The sequence below is a fragment of the Passer domesticus genome, chromosome 1, assembly GCF_036417665.1.
Source record: "Passer domesticus isolate bPasDom1 chromosome 1, bPasDom1.hap1, whole genome shotgun sequence".
NCBI lineage: Eukaryota > Metazoa > Chordata > Aves > Passeriformes > Passeridae > Passer > Passer domesticus.
This window is the reverse complement of record NC_087474.1, coordinates 11,271,767-11,278,764: the sequence shown is the minus strand read 5'-3', so window position 1 is coordinate 11,278,764 and position 6,998 is coordinate 11,271,767.

Sequence of the window (6,998 nt, the reverse complement as noted above, 5' to 3'; positions counted from 1 at the left end):
CAGTATTCCAGTAATATTCCAGAAGCACTTATCCCTGACAAACTTTTAACTCAAGATTGAGTTAAAGCAATTTGCAGCAGTTTTTTTTTCTTTGTGCAGTTTCACATGCACTCAAATACTCCAGCTGAAAGAAGTTGTGATTGAAGTTTCTTTTGTTTTTTGAGCTCCAAAACCAGGCAGCATTATCTCAGTGCTGGATTTGATACACTCCTCTGATGCTGCAGTAGGAACTAATAAGGTTGCTCAGTTCTGTAGCGAGTAAACCATGTAAGGGTCACTTATGTGCAATCAAAATAAACAAGGAGTGAGTTGTCATGCTGAAATTACCTTCCTTGGAGAGAGTAAAAACAGGTGTTAAGAGATCAGTAGAACAACATCTTTGAGACACTACTACAATCTCCTTGGAAAAAGTCGTAGTGATGGAGCAGCTGAGAGATGTCTCAGAAAGGTAAAAAAATCTTACAGATACATGAAAGGTGAAATGTAAAACAAAGTAACAGAACAGAAGCAATTACTGAAACCACAGTGAAAACCACAAAAACCCCTTAATGTCTACCCAAAAGAATTTATTCTCAGTAAGTTTTTGACCTCACGTAAGGGTTTGTCTTTGTATGTAGGAATTCTTACATAGAATAATAGCAATTACAGCAGGTAATCTCAAAAGGAAAATTCTGGGAGATAATTTTCTGCAACAGGAATTGAAGGATTAAGTACCTTCATTCAGTGAATATTCTCAATGTTCCTGTGCAGCAGAATGGCACATCCTTAGCAAATATGATGGTTGCTATCTGTTTCCCTTTCTGAGCACTCATCTTTGCTGCTTGGACCTTCATTAATCAACAATGGATAGCCTAAAATTCACAGCAGTCTCCCTAACAAAGACAAGGAATATATAAGCCAAAATATTCAGAGGATAGAGAAGATAGTGTGGTTTCATTTATCTGTGGTCCACACAAACTTGAATAGCCTGAGCTAGTCCCCTAAGCTCAAGCACAATTCTGGCATGCTCAAAAGCAGCAGATTATGGTACTATGCCTGAGCAAATCTCTGTCAGGAGCAGAAGGGAGGAACACCAATAATTTATGACATCAGGAGTCCTTTATCTGATCAAACAGTGGGAAAAAATATTAATGAAAGTAAGAATAGGAAGATCTTTTACTAGATATGTGCAAAGTGCTACTGAACATCTCCAAAATAAAGAGAGAGATCTCTAATGACACCTATTGTGTTTTATTCACTCCAATTTAAATAATATCTAAGAGCCTCTTACCAAAATGCTTGACCATCTTGATGCACCATTAGCAATAGAAATAAATCATAGCAACATTAAATATCTCATCAAGACCTCAGCCAACCTACAAAATTACTTTTCTATCCTTTCATTCCCTTGGAATGGAAAGTGGAAAGCTCCCACTCAGTTCCTGTCCACACAATTTCCTCATCCATTCTTGAGAGTCCCTGAGGAGCTATAATGGAGCTATGGAGGACTGAAGGCATTGACAGAAGCCTGGTAAAGTCTGTTAAAGGTACTTGTCAGCACAGACACATGAAGCAGCACAGAGCTATGTGGTTTTTTGGACAGGTCAGATAAGGGAGCAATAATAGACTTTGCAGCTGTGTAAAGCAACTACTGTCTTGTACTTTGACTTTCTCTGGATAAAATGAAGTCCTGCCCATAACATTAGATTTGCTGTTTTCCTCTCAACACCTTTCTCAAGAGCATCAGGAAAAAAAAATACCACATCTGAATCAGAGATATCAGAGAAATAGATTGCTGCCCTCCTGGAGAGTCAGGGCAGAAAATACAGAACTATGAGTCTTCTCCAGTTCTTCTTCCAGTCCATGGCTGAGGTCTCTCACTACTGGCACAAAGTACACAGAGCATTTGCTCTATGGTAGCAAATATGCAAGGCCACATCTCTGCCTCTGTGACTTTTACACAGCCAGTGGAGGAGTGCCAGCCAACAGAGCTCTCTGGAGTACTCTGGCTGCTCATGCAGCTTCACTCTCACCCCACTGACACAATCTCAGAAGGATCTATAAATAACCAAAAGAATTCACTCAGTGCTGAAATAAACACAAGGGGCCAGATTGTATTTGTGTTATTGTGACAAGGAATGTGTTTGGGCCATTGGTGTTCATCTCACAACCAGATTGCGGCAATGTGCAGATGTCTGTAACACACTGACCTAGCACACCATGGAGAAAGAAATCAGCCACTGTGTCATCTGTCCTTACACTTGGTAAACAACAAAACCAAAGATGTATTCCTTAGTATTTCCTGTTAATGCTGCCTTCTGACCCAGTTTCCCTGAAAACGAGAAGCAACATTTAATTGCCATGGAAACTTTCTTTTCTTACACTTGGATTCGTCTACTCTGAAGACCATGCAACTAAACCATCAGCTTGACCTTCAGTACTTTAGCCAGCAGTATACTCTGCTTCCCTGTTGTTCTTGCACCATTGTTTTGATAAAGAGGATCCAGAGAAAGAATGGCTGACTTTCCTGCAAAGCATATCTGGATAAATTTTTTTTTAAAAAAAAAGCTTCACATCACATTCTCTCTGTTTAAACAATGCCTTCAGCCACAGAGGGGGTGACATTGCTGAGAACAATCACATCTATTCAAATTTATAAAGCAAGCATTTGATAGACATGCTGCCTCCTGCACAATAACTTCACTGAACGAGCTGTTAGCTTATCTAGCTTCTGCACTTTGAAGTATACAGTTTGAGAAAGTCAAGCACATACCAGCAGCCATAGACTCGTTTATTAGCTCAAGAAATATTTTCAGTTTCACACTGAAAAGAAGCAAAAATGTGACAGCTCATTTTATTTGCTCAGCTTTTGCTGATTGACAGAAGTGAGAGTGAGCACTAATTCACCGTGCTGTTATGAGGACACCAGCAGAGAGTGATGAATTTCTAAAAATCATCTTTCTTAGGCTCTGTTACATAATCTTACTCTTTGCTGTATTCACAGTTGACATCCTACAATACTTAATCCTATGGAAGATGTCACCCAACATGGATTCATTGTGCATATTTGTCAAAGAGATCTGTGTATGAGGTACTTGTCTCCCTGTACTTAGGCCTGGAGCTGATGTTGATGCCACCAAAAAGTATTTTATCAAATAAATCAGTCATTCAGACACTACTGGCTATGGAGTATTTCCAGCTAGACAGGACAATTAAAAAAAAAAAAAAGTAAAATAAACAAGTAAATACTCTATTTAAAATATGTTTCCAAGTTACCCAGAAGCTACTACTTTAAGTAGGGAAAAGAGTGAATGACCCCAAGACAGATCTTAGCTGATCCTGACCTAGGAAGGAAGATGCTTTTTATGATAACACACTGCCAAAACCAGCACACACAAGATAGACTGTAGCCCGCACTTCAGTTAAAAAAAGAGTTATAATATTTAACAAAATATAAATGATGGAATTCAATGGCATTGACAGATCACACTTTTTTTTTTGTTTTTTAAACTTGAAAGAGTTTGCAGTGTTTGCTAATTTTTGAACTTCATGGAACCTGCTTGTTAATAGATCTGTAGCTCAATTCCTTACAAGACTTAAATGCTAATTTTTCTTTTAAAAAAACCATAACTGCAAACATTATAGAAGTACTCATACTGAAAGGGAGAAATTATGTCTGTTAAGATCATCAGGAACACTTAAAAGGATTTACAAACATAAAAGATGAATTTACAAATGGAACATAGAATGTTGCTGTTGGATTTGCAGAGATTCCAAACTGATTTCTATTATGTGAACACAGCAGCTGAAGAAGAACACAAAGATGGAAAGATATTCCTGTACTCCTTAGAGCACTTAGCATTTCTTCAAAAATCTCATCCCTTATCAGCTATGGAATATTAATTTATAGTATTTTAGAAAATACAACAGAATACAGTCATGACTATGTTGTGACACAGATCCTGTTTGCAATGCACTATTTAAAAAAATCTTATATTCAATATGAGGTGATAATTTGAGTTGATTTTAACATTTCTCCTATTTGGCATGGAAAAAGACAGGAATACTTTTATTTTAACTACAGCAGTCAAGCAAACATTCTTATTTTGTGAAGAAAATACAGGTCTACCAGCAATCTCAGATGATTAGAGCCATGCACAGACATCTGCAAGTCAGCAACTGGAAGAGAAAACTTGGAAATGCCTTGTATTGTTTCATGCAATGACATAGATTTTCAAAGGTTTGATGTTTTTTCCCCACGCAGAACAGGCCAATTGTCAATTCACCACATACTGTTTGTGATTATTTCAAAGTATTCTGATTATTCCATATTATTGGTTAAATGAGAATTGCATGTGTAATAGGCAACTTCCAGCTGTCTAGTATTAGTCCAGTAATGAAAGTGCATTACTGAGCCAAGTAGAAATCCATTTATGTCCATTGACAAATTTTCATTGATAACAAAAGGTCTGCAGATAAAAATATTTTATAGAAGAGAAAAATAAATCCTATTGTGGACTAACCAAAAGTTTTTGCCAGTGTCACAGGAGCTAAACATCACTGTTTATGTGACACACACCAGGAGGTGCTTACTAGAATGAACACAGGCAATACCTCACCTTAGATAAATCTTTAAAACATCACGTGAACTTACCACTTCTGTAGTTTCAGTAAATACATGGAAAAGGAATTACTTTAGGTAACTACACAGACAAATCATTAGAATCTAATCTGCTATAATAACGGTATTAAAAGAACAAGAAAGTGACAGTTTTGAACAATATCACTGTTATTTTTCTTGAGCATGTTACAAAGAGCTTTCAGCATACTTGCAGATGTGTAAGTAATCAATACCTACACAGAACAAGCCAAGAACTATCTAAACTAAAGGGGTTTATACAATCCAAAGATTTTGTTAACTATTCCATGGTTGATGATATCACTACAGAGCATCTTACCAAGTGAGTCAGTTAAGCAGGAAATCCAGAATGTTTCAACTTAAACAACCCTTCATCAAGGGCTGCCCTGCTCAGAAGTTCTGTTTAATGAACTTGTAAACTGCACTATAAAGTTAAAGGAAAATCTGACTGCTCTCTTTCTATGTTTATACCTTCTTTAGGAAACATCTGCTCACCATTCTGCTGCTTCTGCTTCCCCTCCCCCACATACTTTCTTTGCCCTGCTACTATTATTTCTTACATTCAGGCATTTCTTGTTTCAGGAGTTGAAGGTATAGGCAATCTTTTAGTCTTTAAAACCTGACATTTCTGGGTTTCACTGAGGTCACCTAAGCAATGAAGGAACTAACAACTGCTTGCTGGATTGTAACTGGCAAAATGATTTTTTTCCCCAGGGGGTAGAGTTGTGACCTGATTACATGGTGGGACCAGAAGGGAGCTCTTTTTGAAGGTTTTACCCTTCTTGCAGCTGTGCCAGCACATGTACACAATCCTGAGCTATTAGCCTGATGGAAAATGCAGTTTGCAAGCTCCATGCAAGTCTGACTGCTACAAAGCTGACATTTTATTAACAAGTGTTGTATTTGTGACTTGTGCAGCCCCAACTTTACTCTGGAATTTAAAAGGTCACTGCAGACACCAAATAAGGCTTCAAACCTTTAAGACCTGCTGTGAAGGACAGCTGGCAGGGCACACAGAACTCTGCCACAGGGTGATAAAAGAATGAAGGGAATATTTTAGCAGGGACCTGTCACTAATTAACACAAAATTGATTTACTTGAAAGATAGATATATTTGGAAATGGTAAGTGCCCCAGAAAGAATGTTTGGCCATCAGTTGTGCAAGCACCCACTAAGTCAGAAACACACAAGTCGTGCCTTGGAAAGCATCGGAAGCAGCGAGGCCGAGGATCTCCAGACTTGGAGACATTACCGTGTGGAATTGGATGGTTATTTCACACCAAGTGCAGAAAATCTGCTGCTTACAGTGGACCAACCCCCGACTTACACCTTTCAAAATGAGTGGAGCAGCACTTTCTGAGCATCATGCCCAAAACTTGCACTTTCCTGCACCAATCTCCAGGTGCTGTGGAACACCAGCACTTTGAAACAGCAATACCAGGGACTTTAATCCAGTGGATCACAAATATGAGGTACTAGAAAAAGCACTTCTCCTACATTTGGATCCATGTACATGGCATGACAGCACTGACAGTACAGTTGCACTTCCAGCAAGGTTCAGGGGTGCGCAGGATCTCAAGGGAGAGGTATAAAAATAAAGTTCCCACTGACTTTTTTTCTCATCCAAGTATATTTTTTCTTGGTTTTTTGCTTGTAAAAAGTTTTAATACACCTGGAACTCTGATGTCTGTGGGTTTTTTTGTTTTTTTTTTTCTTGTATGAATGTAAAGTAGAGCACAGCTGAAGCATTTTGTGCTAATAAAGAATAGTCTCACAAGGTTCTTACTCAAATGACACCTGATAAAAAGCTGACAAACTGAAGGCCATGGGAAATCCTGCGCATATTTTCTGCCTGGGATCCAGAGGGAGCACACAAATATGAATAATGAATAATTATAATTTGAAGGTGCTTCTTTGAGGGTTACCTTTACAAGGGACCACAGGGAATTCTTCTTGAAAGATCAAGATAGTCAACATTGAGTCAAAAATGTCTCATGATTAATTAAATATATTTAAACTCTGTTGTAACATAGAGACAACTTATTGTGCATTCCTTCATGGAACACTGCATCCCATGTCAGCAAATCTTAAACTGTTTTTCCTGTGTGAGGCCACCAGGAACACCACGTGTGGCCTCTGTGTTGAATCATATTCTCCTAAATAACTCCAACACAATGCTCTAATAGGTACCAGCAGAATGCAGTGGCCACATCTCAATTAAATATACCTTGGAGAGCATCCATCCCAGGATACTGATGTACAGCACCAAACCTGCTCAGTAAAGCAGCAAATTGCTGGGCCGGGTGGCTGGGCAGTGAGAGGCTGTCTGCCAGCCACATCATTCACACTTGCAAATTGCCAAAGCCTTGCAGGGGATGGC